Genomic DNA, 19,393 nt, shown 5'->3' on the forward strand with positions numbered 1-19,393 from the left:
CTACATGTCTGTCCTTGTCCATTCAGCTCTCTCCATCTCGTCTCTGTCATCTTTCAAGTCTGGCTGTACTTCTGTATCGCTATATATCTATCATTCCGTATCATCTATCCATTTGTCTATATTGTCCTTTTATCTCTCAATCTCTTTAGTTATCTCCAATTATATGTCCCTCCTTGTCTAGCCCTCTCTCTATCAGTTCTCTGTCATCTTTCAAGTCTCCCTGAACTACTCTATCTGTATCTTTCAAATTTTTTTTTATCAACTGTCTATTTGTCTCTCTATCCTTACTTTTTATCTCTCTGTCTCTTTGGATATCTCCACCTCTCTGTCTCCTCATTTCCATCCATCTCTCTCTTTATCACGTGTTTGTCATCTTTCAAGTCTGGCTGCACTTCTCTTTCCCCCCATTTCTTTCTCTGTCATGTTGATTTATCTCTGTCTTGTTAGCTGTCTCTATGTATATGTGTATTCTTGTCCACTGATCTTTTTGTGAATCCTGTCTCTATCATCTATGTCTCTATCTCCCTGTATTCTCTATGTCTATATTTCTATATTTGTGTTTCATCTATGGATTTCTCTCTCTTGTCTTTTTATCTCTTAGTCTCTTTAGCTATCTCCTCCTCTCTGTCTCCTCTTGTCCTCCATCTCTCTCTTTATCACGTGTCTGTCATCTTTCATGTCTGGCTGCACTTCTGTATCTCTTTATTTCTACTTTTCTGTTTCATCTCTTCATTTGTCTCTCTATCCTGTCCCTTTATGTCTCTGTCTCTTTACTGATTTCCAGGTATATGTCTCTTCTTGTCCAGTCATCTCTCTCTTTATCACATCTCTGACATCTTTCAAGTCTGGCTGGACTTCTCTTTCTCTACATTTCTTTTATTCAGTATCATCTATTCATTTGTCTCTCCTCTATTTTTATCTTTCTAGCTCTTTACCTATCTCCACCTCTATGTCTCCTCGTTTCCATCGATCTCTCTCTTTATCACCTGCCATCTTTCAAGTCTGGCTGGACTTCTCTTTCTCTATATTTCTTTCATTTGGTATCATCTATTTATTTCTCTCTCTAGCCTGTCCTTTTTTTCTCTTTATCTCCTCAGCTATCTACACCCCTATGTCTCTTCTTGTCAATCCATTTCCCGGTTTATCACGTGTTTGTCATCTTTCAAATCTGGCTGGACTTCCCTTTCCTCTACATTTCTTTCATTCAGTATCATCTCTTCATTTAGCTCTCTATCCTGTCTTTTCATCTCTCTCTCTTTATCTATCTTCACCTCTATGTGTCTTCTTGTCCATCCATCTCTCTCTTTATCAGTTCACTGTCATCTTTGAAATCTCGCTGGATTTCACTTTCTCGATATTTCTTTCATTCGGTATCATCTATTTATTTGTCTTTCTAGCTTCTCCTTTTATCTCTTTAGCTATTTGTACATATATGTCTCCTCTTTTCCATCCATCTCTCTCTTTGTCACTTCTCTGTCATCTTTCAAGTTTGGCTGCACTTCTCTTTCTCTATATTTCTAATTTTCTGTTTCATCTATTCATTTTCTTTCCTGTCGTTTCATCTCACTGTCTCTTTATCTATCTCCACCTCTACATCCCCTCTTGCCCATCCATCTCTCTATCACTTGTCTGTCAACTTTCAAGTCTGGCTGTCCTTCTCCTTCTCTGTGTTTCTTTCATTCGGTATCATCTATTCATTTGTCTCTGTATCCTGTCTTTTTATCTGTCTCTTTAGCTATCTCCATCTATATGTCTCTTCTTCTCCATCCAACTCTCTCTTTATCATTTGTCTGTCAACTCTCACGTCTGGCTGGACGTCTCTTTTTCTATGTTTCTATCTTTTTGTATCATCTGTTCATTTGTCTCTCTATCCCGTACTTTTATCTCTCTGTCTCTTTAGCTATCTCCAACTTTGTTTCCTCTTTTCCATCCATCTATCTCTTTATCAGGTGTCTGTCATCTTTCAAGTCTCGCTAGACTTCTCTTTCTCGCTATTTCTTTCATTTGGTATCATCTATTCAATTGTCTCTCTATCCTGTCCTTTTATCTCTCTCTCTTTAGCTCTCTCCACCCGTACGTCCTCTCTTGTCCATCCATCTCCCTATTTATCATGACTCTGTCATCTTTCAAGTCTGACTGGACTTCTCTATGTCTCTATTTCTTTCATTCAGTATCATCTGCTCATTTGTCTCTCTATCCTGTCCTTTTATCTCTCTTTCTATTTAGATATCTCTAAGATATGTCTCTTCTTGTCCAGTCATCTCTCTCTTTATCACATCTCTGACATCTTTAAAGTCTGGCTGGACATTTCTTTCTTTATATTTCTTTCATTCAATATTATCTATTCATTTGTCTCTCCATCCTGTATTTTTATCTTTCCAGCTCTTTACCTATCTACACCCCTATCTCTCCTCTTTTCCATCCATCTCTCTCTTTAACACGTGTCTGTCATCTTTCAAGTCTGGCTGCACTTCTTTTTCTTTATATTTCTATCATTCAGTATCATCTATTCATTTCTCTCTCTATCCTGTCCTTTTTTTTCTCTATCTCTTTAGCTATTGACACCTCTATGTCTCCTCTTTTCCACCCACCTCTATTTTTGTCATGTTTCTGTCATCCTTCAAGTCTATCTGTGCTTCTCTTTCTCTATATTTCTACTTTTCTCTTTTATCTATTCATTTTTCTATCCTGTCGTTTTATCTCACTGTCTCTTTATCTATCTCCACCTCTACATCCCCTCTTGCCCATCCATCTCTCTATCACTTGTCTGTCAACTTTCAAGTCTGGCTGTCCTTCTCCTTCTCTGTGTTTCTTTCATTCGGTATCATCTATTCATTTGTCTCTGTATCCTGTCTTTTTATCTGTCTCTTTAGCTATCTCCATCTATATGTCTCTTCTTCTCCATCCAACTCTCTCTTTATCATTTGTCTGTCAACTCTCACGTCTGGCTGGACGTCTCTTTTTCTATGTTTCTATCTTTTTGTATCATCTGTTCATTTGTCTCTCTATCCCGTACTTTTATCTCTCTGTCTCTTTAGCTATCTCCAACTTTGTTTCCTCTTTTCCATCCATCTATCTCTTTATCAGGTGTCTGTCATCTTTCAAGTCTCGCTAGACTTCTCTTTCTCGCTATTTCTTTCATTTGGTATCATCTATTCAATTGTCTCTCTATCCTGTCCTTTTATCTCTCTCTCTTTAGCTCTCTCCACCCGTACGTCCTCTCTTGTCCATCCATCTCCCTATTTATCATGACTCTGTCATCTTTCAAGTCTGACTGGACTTCTCTATGTCTCTATTTCTTTCATTCAGTATCATCTGCTCATTTGTCTCTCTATCCTGTCCTTTTATCTCTCTTTCTATTTAGATATCTCTAAGATATGTCTCTTCTTGTCCAGTCATCTCTCTCTTTATCACATCTCTGACATCTTTAAAGTCTGGCTGGACATTTCTTTCTTTATATTTCTTTCATTCAATATTATCTATTCATTTGTCTCTCCATCCTGTATTTTTATCTTTCCAGCTCTTTACCTATCTACACCCCTATCTCTCCTCTTTTCCATCCATCTCTCTCTTTAACACGTGTCTGTCATCTTTCAAGTCTGGCTGCACTTCTTTTTCTTTATATTTCTATCATTCGGTATCATCTATTCATTTCTCTCTCTATCCTGTCCTTTTTTTTCTCTATCTCTTTAGCTATTGACACCTCTATGTCTCCTCTTTTCCACCCACCTCTATTTTTGTCATGTTTCTGTCATCCTTCAAGTCTATCTGTGCTTCTCTTTCTCTATATTTCTACTTTTCTCTTTTATCTATTCATTTTTCTATCCTGTCGTTTTATCTCACTGTCTCTTTATCTATCTCCACCTCTACATCCCCTCTTGTCCATCCATCTCTCTCTTTATCACGTATCTGTCAACTTTCAAGGCTGGCTGGAATTTTCTATCTCTATATTTGTATCTTTTTTATAATCTGTTCTTTTGTCTCTCTGTCCCTTTAACTATCTACACTGCTTTGTCTGCTGTTTTCCATCCATCTCTCTCTTTATCACGTGTCTGTCAATTTTCAAGGCTGGCTGGCCTTTTTGATCTGTATATTTCCATCTTTTTGATCATCGATTCATTTGTCTCTGTATCCTGTCCCTTTATGTCTCTGTCTCTTTACCTATCTCCAGGTATATGTCTCTTCTTGTCCAGTCATCTCTCTCTTTATCACATCTCTGACATCTTTCAAGTCTGGCTGGAATCGTCTTTCTCTATATTTCTTTCATTTGTTATCATATATTCATTTGTCTCTCTTTTTTGTACTTTTATCTCTCCATCGCTTTAGCTATCAACACCTCTATGTCTCCACTTTTCCATCCACCTCTCTCTTTATCACTTCTTTGTCATCTTTCAAGTCTGGCTGGACTTTTCTTTCTCTCTATTTCTTTCATTCGGAACCATCTATTTATTTGTCTTTCTATCCTCTCCTTTTATCTCTTTAGCTATTTGTACGTATATGTCTCCTCTTTTCCATCCATCTTTCTCTTTATCATTTCTCTGTCATCTTTCAAGTTTGGCTGCACTTCTCTTTCTCTATATTTCTACTTTTCTGTTTCATCTAGTCATCTTCTCTCCTGTTGTTTCATTTCTCTGTCTCTTTATCTATCTCCACCTCTACATCCCCTCTTGCCCATCCATCTCTCTCTTTATCATGTGTCTGTCAACTTTCAAGCCTGGCTGGACATTTCTCTCTGTATATTTCTAGTTTTTTTGTATCATCTGTTCATTTGTCTCTCTGTCTCTTTAGCTATCTACACCTCTATGTCTCCTTTTTTCCATCCCTCTCTCTCTCTTTATCACGTGTCTGTCAACTTTCAAGGCTGCATGGAATTTTCTATCTCTATATTTGTATCTTTTTATCATCTGTTCTTTTCTCCTTCTATCCCGTGCTTTTATCTCTCTCTCTTTAACTATCTACACCTCTATCTGTATTTTTTTACATTCATCTCTCTACCACTTCTCTGCCATCTTTCAAGTCTGGCTGGACTTCTCTTTCTCTATATTGCTTTCATTCAGTGTCATCTATTCATTTGTCTCTCCTTATCACCTGCCATCTTTCAAGTCTGGCTGGACTTCTCTTTCTCTATATTTCTACTTTTCTATTTCATCTAGTCATTTTCCTCTCCATCCTGTCGTTTTATCTCTCTGTCTCCACCTCTACGTCCCCTCTTATCCATCCATCTCTTTCTTTATCACGTGTCTGTCAAGTTTCAAGCCTGGCTGGACTTTACTATCTCTATATTTCTATGTTTTTGTATCATCAGTTCATTTGTCTCTCTACCCTGTCCTTTTATCTCTCTATCTCTTTAGCTATCAACATCTCTATGTCTCCTCTTTTCCATCCATCTCTCTCTATCACTTCTCTGTCATGCTGCACTTCTCTTTCTCTATATTTCTACTTTTCTGTTTCATCTAGTCATCTTCTCTCTATCCTGTCATTTCATTTCTCTGTCTCTTTATCTATCTCCACCTCTACATCCCCTCTTGCCCATCCATCTCTCTCTTTATCACTTGTCTGTCAACTTTCAAGTCTGGCTGTCCTTCTCCTTCTCTGTGTTTCTTTCATTCGGTATCATCTATTCATTTGTCTCTGTATCCTGTCTTTTTATCTGTCTCTTTAGCTATCTCCATCTATATGTCTCTTCTTCTCCATCCAACTCTCTCTTTATCATTTGTCTGTCAACTCTCACGTCTGGCTGGACGTCTCTTTTTCTATGTTTCTATCTTTTTGTATCATCTGTTCGTTTATCTCTCTAACCTGTCCTTTTATCTCTCTGTCTCTTTGGATATCTCCACCTCTCTGTCTCCTCTCTTCCATCTGTTTCTCTCTTTGACAATTCTGTGTCATCTTTCAAGTCTGGCCGCACTTCTCTTTCCCCCCATTTCTTTCTCTGTCATGTTGATTTATCTCTGTCTTGTTAGCTGTCTCCATGTATATGTGTATTCTTGTCCACTGATCTTTTTGTGAATCCTGTCTCTATCATCTATGTCTCTATCTCCCTGTATTCTCTATGTCTATATTTCTATATTTGTGTTTCATCTATGGATTTCTCTCTCTTGTCTTTTTATCTCTTAGTCTCTTTAGCTATCTCCTCCTCTCTGTCTCCTCTTGTCCTCCATCTCTCTCTTTATCACGTGTCTGTCATCTTTCATGTCTGGCTGCACTTCTGTATCTCTTTATTTCTACTTTTCTGTTTCATCTCTTCATTTATCTCTCTATCCTGCCCTTTCATGTCTCTGTCTCTTTAGCTATCTCCACCTCTGTGTCTCCTCTTGTCCTTCCATCTCTCTCTTTATCACCTCTCTCTTATCTTTCAAGTCTGGCTGTGCTTGTCTATTTCTATCATTAGGTAACACCTATTAATTTCTCTCTCTATTCCTGTCTCTTTATTTCTCTTTCTCTTTAGCTAGATCCAACTCTATGTCTCCTTCTGTCCATCTATCTCTCTCATTATCACCTCTCAGTCATCTTTAAAGTCTGGCTGTACTTCTCTAGCTCTATATTTCTATCATTCGGTATCAACTATTCATTTGACTCTCTATGCTATCTATTAATCTCTCTATTTCTTTAGCTCTCTCCATCTATATGTCTCTCCTTGTCCATCCATTTCTCTTTTATCTTGTCTCTGTCATTTTTCAAGTCTGGCTGGACTTCACTATCTCTATTTCTATCATTTGGTTTCATCTGTTTCGTTTATCTCTCTAACCTGTCCTTTTATCTCTCTGTCTCTTTGGATATCTCCACCTCTCTGTCTCCTCTCTTCCATCTGTTTCTCTCTTTAACAATTCTGTGTCATCTTTCAAGTCTGGCCGCACTTCTCTTTCCCCCATTTCTTTCTCTGTCATGTTGATTTATCTCGTCTTGTTAGCTGTCTCCATGTATATGTGTATTCTTGTCCACTGATCTTTTTGTGAATCCTGTCTCTATCATCTATGTCTCTATCTCCCTGTATTCTCTATGTCTATATTTCTATATTTGTGTTTCATCTATGGATTTCTCTCTCTTGTCTTTTTATCTCTTAGTCTCTTTAGCTATCTCCTCCTCTCTGTCTCCTCTTGTCCTCCATCTCTCTCTTTATCACGTGTCTGTCATCTTTCATGTCTGGCTGCACTTCTGTATCTCTTTATTTCTGCTTTTCTGTTTCATCTCTTCATTTATCTCTCTATCCTGTCCCTTTATCTCTCTGTCTCTTTATCTACACCTCTATGTCTCCTCTTTTCCATCTATATCTCTATATTTTCTCTATCATCTATCACACTCTTTGTCTATCTAGGGGGAGGAACTTGGGACTTAGGAGGGGGGAGTTAGGAGGGACTTAGGAAGGGGGGAGTTAGGAGGGGAGTTAGGAGGGAGTTAGGAGGGACTTAGGAGGGAGGGGAGTTAGGAGGGACTTAGGAGGGGGGAGTTAGGAGGGCCTTAGGAGGGGGGAGTTAGGAGGGACTTAGGAAGGGGGAGTTAGGAGGGACTTAGGAGGGGGGGAGTTAGGGGGGAGTTAGGAGGGACTTAGGAGGGGGGAGTTAGGAGGGACTTGGAGGGGAGGACTTGGGAGGGGAGGGAGGAGGGGAGGGGACTTGGGAGGGGAGGGACTTGGGAGGGGAGGGAGGAGGGGGAGGGACTTGGGAGGGGAGGGGAGGGAGGAGGGGAGGGGAGGGAGGAGGGGAGGGGAGGGAGGAGGGGAGGGGAGGGAGGAGGGGAGGGAGGGAAGGGGAGGGGAGGGAGGAGGGGAGGGGAGGAGGGGAGGGGAGGGAGGAGGGGAGGGGAGGGAGGAGGGGAGGGAGGAGGGGAGGGGAGGGAGGAGGGGAGGGAGGAGGGGAGGGAGGAGGGGAGGGAGGAGGGGGAGGGAGGAGGGGGGAGGGAGGGAAGGGGGTTATGAGTAATATAGGAATTTATGATATTAGGAGGTATATATGATATGTAAAGGCTCCCTCTCCTCCCTCCCCTCCCTCCTCTCCTCCCTCCTCCCCTCCTCCCTCCCTCCCTCTCCTCCTCCTCCCTCCCCTCTCCCTCCCCCCTCCCCTCCCCTCCTCCCTCCCCTCCTCCCCTCCCCTCCTCCCTCCCCTCCTCCCTCCCCTCCTCCCTCCCCTCCCCTCCCCTCCTCCCTCCTCCCTCCCCTCCCCTCCTCCCCTCCCTCCCCTCCCCCCCTCCTCCCCTCCCCTCCCCTCCCCTCCTCCCTCCCCTCCCCTCCCCTCCTCCCTCCCCTCCCGTCCCCTCCTCCCTCCCAAGTCCCTCCCCTCCTCCCTCCCCTCCCTCCCCTCCCAAAGTCCCTCCCCTCCTCCCTCCCCTCCCAAGTCCCTCCCCTCCAAGTCCCTCCTAACTCCCCCCTCCCAAGTCCCTCTAACTCCCCCCCTCCCAAGTCCCTCCTAACTCCCCTCCCCCTCCTAAGTCCCTTCCTAACTCCCCCCTCCTAAGTCCCTCCTAACTCCCCTCCTAACTCCCCCCCTCCTAAGTCCCTCCTCACTCCCTCTCCCCCTTCCTAAGTCCCTCCTAACTCCCCCCTTCCTAAGTCCCTCCTAACTCCCCCCTCCTAAGGCCCTCCTAACTCCCCCCCTCCTAAGTCCCTCCTAACTCCTCCCTCCTAAGTCCCTCCTAACTCCCTCCTAACTCCCTCCTAACTCCCTCCTAAGTCCCTCCTAACTCCCCCCTTCCTAAGTCCCTCCTAACTCCCCCCTCCTAAGTCCAAGTTCCTCCCCCTAGATAGACAAAGAGTGTGATAGATGATAGAGAAAATATAGAGATATAGATGGAAAAGAGGAGACATAGAGGTGTAGATAAAGAGACAGAGAGATAAAGGGACAGGATAGAGAGATAAATGAAGAGATGAAACAGAAAAGCAGAAATAAAGAGATACAGAAGTGCAGCCAGACATGAAAGATGACAGACACGGTGATAAAGAGAGAGATGGAGGACAAGAGGAGACAGAGAGGAGGAGATAGCTAAAGAGACTAAGAGATAAAAAGACAAGAGAGAGAAATCCATAGATGAAACACAAATATAGAAATATAGACATAGAGAATACAGGGAGATAGAGACATAGATGATAGAGACAGGATTCACAAAAAGATCAGTGGACAAGAATACACATATACATAGAGACAGCCAACAAGACAGAGATAAATCAACATGACAGAGAAAGAAATGGGGGGAAAGAGAAGTGCGGCCAGACTTGAAAGATGACACAGAATTGTTAAAGAGAGAAACAGATGGAAGAGAGGAGACAGAGAGGTGGAGATATCCAAAGAGACAGAGAGATAAAAGGACAGGTTAGAGAGATAAACGAACAGATGAAACCAAATGATAGAAATAGAGATAGTGAAGTCCAGCCAGACTTGAAAAATGACAGAGACAAGATAAAAAGAGAAATGGATGGACAAGGAGAGACATATAGATGGAGAGAGCTAAAGAAATAGAGAGATTAATAGATAGCATAGAGAGTCAAATGAATAGTTGATACCGAATGATAGAAATATAGAGCTAGAGAAGTACAGCCAGACTTTAAAGATGACTGAGAGGTGATAATGAGAGAGATAGATGGACAGAAGGAGACATAGAGTTGGATCTAGCTAAAGAGAAAGAGAAATAAAGAGACAGGAATAGAGAGAGAAATTAATAGGTGTTACCTAATGATAGAAATAGACAAGCACAGCCAGACTTGAAAGATAAGAGAGAGGTGATAAAGAGAGAGATGGAAGGACAAGAGGAGACACAGAGGTGGAGATAGCTAAAGAGACAGAGACATGAAAGGGCAGGATAGAGAGATAAATGAAGAGATGAAACAGAAAAGTAGAAATAAAGAGATACAGAAGTGCAGCCAGACATGAAAGATGACAGACACGTGATAAAGAGAGAGATGGAGGACAAGAGGAGACAGAGAGGAGGAGATAGCTAAAGAGACTAAGAGATGTAGATAGAGAAGGTAGAGACAAATGAACAGATTGTAGAAATATAGAGAGGTACAGTTTGACTGAATAGATGACTGAGACTGGAGGTATAGAGAGATGGATGGACAAGGAGTGATATATAATTGGAGATAGCTAGAGAGCGAGACACACATTGGATAGATAGATGAATAAATAAGGATACATTGGTAGAGACTGGGTAGATGGAGAGATTGGCAGATAGATACCTTAAAGAAAGATAGAGAGTTAGACAGTGTAGATGGATACGTGGATAGAAAAAAATGGATAAAGAGATATAGATGAACAGAGTGAGAGGGTAAATAGGTAGAGAGAATATTGATGGACAGGGACATATAGTTGCATAGATATATATTAGATAGACAATATAGCAAGATGGATCGACGGGGACAGAGAAACAGCTAGAGAGTGAGGCATATGAATGAATGAATAAATGGTTTGAGAGACTATATATATATATATATCTATATCTATATCTATATCTATATGTATATATAGATATAGATATAGATATAGATATATAGATATATAGATATATAGATAGATAGACTATGTGGATAGGCAGCTATAGAGTTATAAAATGAAAGAGAGAAGGATAAAGAAATAAAGTTATAGAGAGGGATTGACAATAGAGAAACATATAGAGAGTTAGATAAACTGTTAGGGACAGATGAGATGGGTAGATGGATGGAGAGATAAGTAGACAGGTTGGATAGAGAACTATATTGATAAACAAGAGAAGGATAGACAGGTAAAGAGAGATAGCTAGATAGATGAATAAAGGGATGGATAAAAATGTGATAGACAAATGGCTAGAAAAAGGATAGCTAGCTAGAGAGAGGATGGAGGAATGAGAGTGAGAGGAATAGACTGACAAAAGTAGGTGGATTGAGAAATACATTTGATAGCTAAAAAGAAAGACAAAATAGATAAATGAATAGATGAGAGAGGCAGATATATAACTAAAGAGAGAGATGTAATGATAGACAGGATAGAGAGTTATATAATGATAGACAAATGAACAGTGGGACAGACTGGATAGATGGATGGACAGAGGTGGAGATACATAGATAGAGAAAGGATAGAGAAAAATGAACAGAAGAACAGACTGAATAGAAAAAGAGAGACTAGATAGACAGGATTATATAGTTCAGTAGAAAGAAGGAGCAAACGATGGATACTTGATAGATGACAGAGAGAAAAAGGTAGATGGATTGAGACATACACAGTATAAAGAGATGAGGGATGTATACAGAGGGATATCGCCAGAGACTGGAATAATTAGGGATGAAGAGACAGGAGAGAGACAGAGGGACAAACTGAATAAATGATAGAGGGGGAGAAGATAGGCAGACAATATAGATAGATGACTAGACAGTCAAGGAGGATAAGTAGATGATAGATAGGATGGATAAACGGGATAGCTAGAGAGAGAGGCAGACAAAATAGACAGTAGCATATAGTTGAATATAATGAGGAAAAGATGGATACTAGGAAGACAATATAGACTGAGATGACTAGATATCAAATGATAGATGGGTGGATATATATATGTGTGTGTGTGTGTGTGTGTGTGTGTGTGTGTGTGTGTGTGTGTGTGTGTGTGTGTGTGTAGTTAGATGAGAGGAATAGATATAAACAGACACAAGAGATAGATAAATAGAGAAAGAAATAGACATGTAATTATATACACAGAGTGGATAAAGATAGAGAGTGGGATAGGTAGATGGATTGCGAGAGATGTTAGAGAGAGGCAGAATAAATGATAAGACATTAATTAATTAAACAATATACAGAGAGAGAGAGAGAGATGGATAGGAAGAGAGAGGAACAGACTGAATAGATGATATATAGCTGTATTGGAAGATGAGAGAGGGACACATAGTTGGATAGAGATAGACAAGAGACAGGGTGGATAGATAGAGGGATTAAGAGACAGAGGGACAGGGACATATAGTTGGATGAGATAGATGGTGACAGGCATATATAGAGAGATAATCAGGGACAGATGAGAGAGAGAAGCAGATAGACAATATACATAGATGAAGAGAGGGATAGAATAAATATACAAATGAAGAGAGGGACAGACTGGATAAATATGCAAATAAATAGATGGATGGGGAATAGGAGAGAGATAATGACCAGAGGGACAGGGAAGATTCAGAGACTGAGACAGACTGGATAGATGGTGACAAGCAGAAAAATAGAGACAGGATGGATAAATGGGACAGCTAGCTAACTAGAGAGAGAGTTATAAAGATTGATAGAGGCAGAGACAGAAATATAGTTACATAGAGAGATGAATAGATAGGCATAAAGAGATATAGATGAGGTGCAGACAGATAGACAGGGTGGATGGATAGCTATATCATTAGAAAATGATGAAGAAAGATAGAGAAATATAGTAATAGAGAGGAAAGAGAGATATGGAGGGACAGACAGAATAGATGTTAAATTGATAGAGACATATAGTTAGATCATTTAAATAGATGACAGAAGGACCGACAGTTTGGATAGAATAGATACATAAATGAATAGATGAAAGAGATAGGCATATAGTTAGGTGAATAGAAAATAAACACAGACAGGATTGATAAATGGAATTGATAGATGGACAGGGACATTGAGTTGGAAGAAAAGATGGATAGTAGATAGATGAATAGAGGGATAGACATTTAGTTATAGATACAGGAAGAAAGAGATAAATGAACAGGGGGATGAATAGATGGATTGAGAGAGATAGGACAGACTAGAGGGACAGGATAGATAAATGAAATAACTAGCTAGGGGAAAAGATCGAGAGAGGCAGAGATACATATGGACATATAGTGGGATAGATAGAAGGAAGAAAAGATGGATACTAAATCGAGATAGATGAATGAATGAATGGGTTGGGAGACAGGAGAGAGAGAGAAAGAGGGACAGATATAGTCCTAGAGAAGTAGACAAGAGTTGGATAGAGATAAGCAGATAAACAATATAGATTGAGGGAAAGACTGATAGATAGGTACATATAGATAAGTAGACAGTGTGGTTAGAGAGATGGATGGATAGACAATATGCGTAGATGAATAGAGGGATAGGATACACAAATGAACAGATGGAGAGAATTAGATTGATGGGGAAATGGAGAGGCAAACAGGCTTAAACAGGACAGATAGTTGGAGGAAAGTGGATATTAAATAGACAATATAGATAAATGAATAGGTGATAGAGAAACATATATGGAGAGATGAATAACTGTGAAATAGACAGAATAGATGATAGACATGGACAGAAAGAGATAGAAATACAGTTATAGAGTGGGATGGGGAGAGAGAAGGATATAGACAAAGAGATAAAGATCATGACGGGGTAGATAGAGAGCTATATTGATGAAAGAGAGACAAAGAGAAAGCAAGAGAGAGTTATAAGGTTGATGGAGCAGAGATGGACATATAGACAGTGATTGGAGAGTATTTTGATGATAGACAAGAGAGGGACTGATTGGATAGAGAGAGGCAGGATGGACAGAGAGATACATAGATAGATAATTGATAGATTAAGAGAGAGGGATATGAGATAGATAGCTAGAGAGAGTTAGAGGCACTGATTTAGATTATAATAGACAGGTTGGGAGAGAGATGGAGAGAGTAGACATAGTTAGAGATGGATGTGGATAAAGAGGTGTGAGAGATACATAAAGGAATCACTAACCTATTTGTACTGCAAACATCTCTCCAATTATTTGTGGATTTGGAGTCCAGGAAGATTGAGGGAACCTTGGCCGATTGGGAACACCACGTCCAGCACACTGGGAGTGCAGAAGCAGCAAAGCAGGGACACTGAAAAAAACAAGAGCTTCTACTCGAAAAAGTAAAGCAAAATATCTCATGCCCAGAGAGAATTTATAGAAGGAGTCAAATAAAAACCATCCAAGAGAGACTTACATGAACTGATGCTGAGTGAAATGATCAGGAGATCATTATACACTTCAACAATAATACTACATGATGATCAATTCTGATGGACGTGGCCCTCTCCCACAATGAGATGAACCAAATCAGTTCCAATTATATGTAACGAACAGAACCAGTGAAAGAACACTGGGAAATGAGTACTTGCATTTTTGTTTTTCTTCTAAGGTTATTTTTACCTTCTTACTAAATCCGATTTTTCTCATGTAGTAAGACACTGTATAAATATGTATACATATATTGTATTTAACATATACTTTAACATATTTAACACATATGGGACTGCCTGCCTGCTAGGGGAGGGAAGGAGGGAAAATGTGGAATAGAAGATTTTGCAAGGGTCAATGTTGAAAAATTACCCATGCATATATCTTGTAAATAAAAAGCTCTAATAAAATAAATAAATAAATACAAAAGAAAAACATCAAAGAAAAACAAGGCTATGCAAAAAAGGTTAAGCAACTAGAAAAGGAGATACAGACTTTCAAAGACGATAGATAGGTAGATAGTGAGAGAGGCAGATGGACAAATAGAAAGTAAGAGAGGGATATATAGTTGATGGACAGAGAAGATGGTACTAATGCCAAAACAGAGAAAGAAAATTACAGACCAATCTCCCTAATAAATATCAATGTAAACATTTTAAATACAATTATTAGCAAAAAGATTACAACATGGATAGAGCACCAGCATTGAGTTCAAATTTGGTCTCAGACACTTAACACTTCTTAGCTGTATGACTCTGGGCAAGTCACTTAACCCCAGCCTCAGGGGAAAAAAAAAAAAAGATTACAACAACTGATCAGTGGATGAAATACACTGTGACCAAGTACAATTTATACCAGGAAAACTGTTGCCATAATAGACTATAACAAAACCAGCAGAAATCATATGATAATCTCAATAGATGCAGAAAAAGCTTTTGGAAAAATTCCTATCATTCCTATCAAAAATATTAGAGAGCATAGGGATAAAGAGAGATTCCCTTAAAATAATAAGCAATATCTATTTAAAATCAACAGCAAGCATTAACAGAAAAAAAGCTAGACGTAGTCGCAATAAAAAAAAAGAAATTAAAGAAATTAGAATAGGCAATGAAGAAATAAAACTGTCATTCTTTTGCACATGATATGATGATATACTTAGAGAATCTCAGAAAATCATCCAGAAACTTACTGGAAATATTAACAGCTTTAGCAAAGTTGCAGGATATAAAATAAACCCACACAAATCATCAACATTTCTATATATTACTGACAAATCCCATCAGCAAGAGATAGAGAAATTCCATTTAAAATAACTATTGACAAAATAAAATATTTGGACGTCTACTTGCCAAGACAAACCCAAGAATTATATGAACATAAATAAGGTCAGAGCTAAATAACTGGAAAAATATCAATTGGTAGGCCAAGCTAATATAATAAAAATGACAGTTCTACCTAAATTGGTCTACTTGTTCTGTGCCAAACCAACTGCCAAAAAATTATAGAGTGGAAAAACAATAACAGAATTCATCTGGAAGAACAAAAGGGCAAGAAGATTAAGGGGAAAAATACAAAGGATGGTGGCCTAGCAGTACCAGACTTAAAACTCTATTATAAAGCAGCAGCTGTCAAAACCATTTGCTATTGGCTAAGAAATAGAGTGGTGGATCAGTGAAATAGGTTAGATACGCATAACACAATAATCAATGACTATAGTAATCTAGTATCTGATACCCTAGAAGCTGGAGTTTGGGGATTCTAGAACTCAGTATTTCACTAAAATTGCTGGGAAAATCATATGTCAGAAACTCATCATAGATCTACATCTCACACTCCATACCAAAATGAGGTCAAAACAGATATGTGATTCAGATGTAAAGGATGATACCATAAGCAAATTAGGATAGCAAGGGATAGTCGTCTATCAGAGCTTTGGAGAAGAGAAGAACTTATAACCAAAGAAGAACTAGAGAACAATAGGAAATACAAAATGGACAACTCTAATTACATTAAATTGAAAGGTTTCTACCCAAGCAAAACAACACAAACAAGATTAAAAGGGAAGTACAAAGCTGGAAAAAAATTCACAGCCAGTCTTTCTGATAAAGGTCTTATTTCTAAAACATAAAAAATGGTGTCAAATTTATAAGAATACAAGTCATTCCCCAAGTGGCAAATGGTTAAAGGACATGAGCAGACAATTTTCAGATAAAGAAATTAAAGCCAATTATAGTTATATGAAAAAAAAAAAAAGCTCTAAATCACTGTTGATCAGAGAAATGCAAATTAAGACAACTGAGGTACCAAGTCAAACCTCTCAGATTGGCTAAGATGAGAGGAAAAGATAATGATCAATGTCGGAAGGGATGTAAGAAAACTGGGACACTGATGCATTGTTGGTGGAGTTGTGAACTGATCCAACCATTCTGGAGAGCTATTTGGAACTATGCCAAAAGGATTATTAAACTGCCTACTCTTTGACTCAGCAGTGCTCCTACTGGGTCTGTAACCCAAGGAAATTATAAAGGAGGGAAAAATGCAAAACTGTTTGTAGCAGAGCTTTTTGTAATGGCAAAAAATTAGAAAATGAATAGATGCCTTTGCTTAGGGAACGGCCAAGCAGGTTATGGTATATGAAAGTAATGGAACATTACTGTTATTTTTTTTTTTAATGATGAACAAGCAGGTTTTAGAAATGCCTGGAAAACTTTACACAAACTGATGCTAAGCAAAACAAGCAGAACAAGGAATACATTGTACACAGTAACAAAGTTTGTGTAATGATCACCTATGACAGACGTGGCGTGGTTCTTCTCAGTGCTTCAGTGAGCCAAGGCAATCCCAAGAAACTTTATAATAGAAAATTCCATCTGCATCCAGAAAGAGAACTAGGGAGAGTGAATATAAATAAATATATGCTATGTTCATTTTTTTCTGTTGTGGTTTTTCCCCTGGGTTCTGATTTTTCTCTCCCATGACTCATTAAAGAAATGTGTAATTAAAAAGTTAATATACATATATAACCAGAAAAATAAAACATTAAGGAGATTGCCAAACAATGTGGACACATGGACACACAGATGGAATGGATAAAGGAGAGAGATAGTTAAATGGAGGGTCAGAGAGATGGGTAGACAGGATAGAGAGATCGTGAGGGACTGGCAGATAGGTAGACAGATGGACGCAGATAGATGGATTCAGAGACAGAAAGAGAGAGAGTGATAAGCTCTGTCTACATATCCTATACACACACACACACACACACACACACACACACACACACACACACACACACGTCTATATCTACTACTAGATACAAAAGGTAAAAAACTCTCCCAGGTGTTAGACTGAGTTCTTTATGACTTTGTGAGTCAGTAGGGGACAACATTAAGATATAGCTTTGTTCCATATGGCAAGATCTCTAAATGGTGTTAATTCCCTTCCACCTTCTCCACTCAACCCCAAAGCTTGCCATATCTCTTGTCTTAACTTTCCTTCCTCCCTAGAAAAGTACATTGTATCTTAGAGCCTCCTCCTTTCCTTCCTCATGGGCTCAGTAATACAATATCTTCCTCTGATTTCCTGCATAATCTATCCATTTCTGTTATGACCAGCAACACACCAGGGCTAGTTGCCAACCAGGGTTCGAAGTGAAGTGAAAAGCCTTTTAAAGACTTGTGTGAGATGTGTTAAAAGTGGTAGGGTGATGTGGTAGAGATGGAGCTGCCTTTGAAGTCAGGAAGACTAGAGTTTCAGACCCTGCTACTCAGTCTACAACTCTAGGCAATGATGGCAAGCATTTTTGTAGTACTTACTATTTGCCAAACACTGTGTTAATCACTTCACAAATAATTCATTTTTTGAGGCAACTAACTTGATTCCGAATGATAAAGCAGCACAGACAGAAGCCTATTCTTCTTCTGGGAAGTCAGCAGAGGGTGGGCCCTAGCTGGCTCTCAGCTCCCCTGCCCTGCTAGCCAAGGATAGGACAAAAGTTAGAAGAATGCCTAGAGTCAGCAAAGCAATTGAGCATCTGATCCGCATGTATCATCCTCTTCTGACCCACAGAGTCCAATGTTACCAGGAACATCAGAATCATTTTGGTCTGGAGGAAAAAAGAGACTTGGGAAGGAGGAGATGCTTTTTTTTCTCCTAAAAGAAAATTGCCCAGGAGGAGCCGAGCCACCCGAAGCTTGCTTTTCCTTGATCGTGCCTGACTTTTGTTCTTTCTCATTCTCAATACCAGACTTTTGCCATCAACCCCATTCCTTACCCTGAAAGAAAAACAATGTCAGTAGTTTACGCTCAAGGCTTAAGGCCTGAAAGTTCAGCGCCAGGGCTCCTCCAAAGGTAACTGACTTTTACAGCAAAACCGAAGACTTAGAAAATACCACCTTGGGAGGTTTTTGCCTTTCATGTAGACTTGATTTGTAGCAGCAAACCTTGCTTGGTTAACTTTTGGAAAAACACTAGCTGCTCATCTCGAAAATGCATTTAAGGTTCACAGAGCTCGATCCAAACCATCTTATTCCAGCTTCCCAACAAGCATAATGTGAGCGAGGCAGCTTGTACGATTCCCACCACCCCCACTTTTACAGATGGGGTCACACTAGAACGACTGGGCTGCAGCTTTTAAATACATTTGGAAGTCTGTTTTCTCTTTTTACTATAATTTCACCCAACTTTGTAATTGCACTTTACATACAAGTAATCACAAGCTCATACTCTTAATTTTATTGTGAAATAAATATGTTCATACTACTCTCTCTAGTATGCAAGTTACACTAGGTCCAAATTAATTTGAAAATGCAAATTCAAATGCAAGGGAACTAAGAATAACATCTACTTTGCCAGTACTTTTTTGCTTCAAAGATGATCACTTTTCACAGGGGAGAACCCTCTGACACAACAAAGTTGTGCCAGGCCAAAATGTTTACACCTCCTTGCTAACATTGATAAAGTTTAGGAATTTAGATATGCTGGTCCAGCCAGGACAGACAGATCTATCCTCAAAGCCTTTCCTGTGCTCCTATTTCGACCAGAAGGAAAGTTATATATTTGCCCACATCAACAGCTTGAATATTCAATAACCCACCCTCTATGGAACTGGAGATTAGTCCCTCAAACCACTCCCAGTGGTTCAAACTTCCAGTTAAGTAATCTCTTTCAGCTTTGAGTTGAACTGAAGTTCCCCCAAGCCTCAGAGGGCTAATAAAATACAACCCTGAACCCTGAATTTTTGCAGAAGTCCTAACTGGATCTTGCCCACTGCTGAAGATATTCTCTTCTCAGTATTCTATTGCTGACAGGACCTTGCCCACCAAGAAGTCTGTCTTTCGATTAAGCCGTCTTCTCAGTATAAATAAATCCCATTCTTTGCCACAAACCTTGAGCCTGTATTCATTGGGGTTGGTGAATTCTTTTGCAAAGCTTGCCACTGGCCAAGGGGACCCCGTTGCTGTGAGGGGGTCTCTTACCCTCCATTCTCACATCT

The 19,393-nt window shown here is 39.6% G+C and overlaps 1 protein-coding gene across 1 annotated transcript in view; it reads left to right on the plus strand.

Annotated features, from left to right (window-relative positions):
* Positions 1–16,830, plus strand: part of LOC141548231 (uncharacterized) — a 307,738-nt gene extending 290,908 nt beyond the window's left edge. Inside the window, exon 13 of the transcript XR_012483850.1 lies at positions 13,703–16,830. The gene's annotated coding sequence lies outside the window, so the exon portion shown is untranslated. The remainder of the gene's footprint in view (positions 1–13,702) is intronic.
* Positions 16,831–19,393: the final 2,563 nt, after the last annotated feature.

This window comes from Sminthopsis crassicaudata, chromosome X (assembly GCF_048593235.1).
Source record: "Sminthopsis crassicaudata isolate SCR6 chromosome X, ASM4859323v1, whole genome shotgun sequence".
In the NCBI taxonomy this organism is placed as follows: domain Eukaryota; kingdom Metazoa; phylum Chordata; class Mammalia; order Dasyuromorphia; family Dasyuridae; genus Sminthopsis; species Sminthopsis crassicaudata.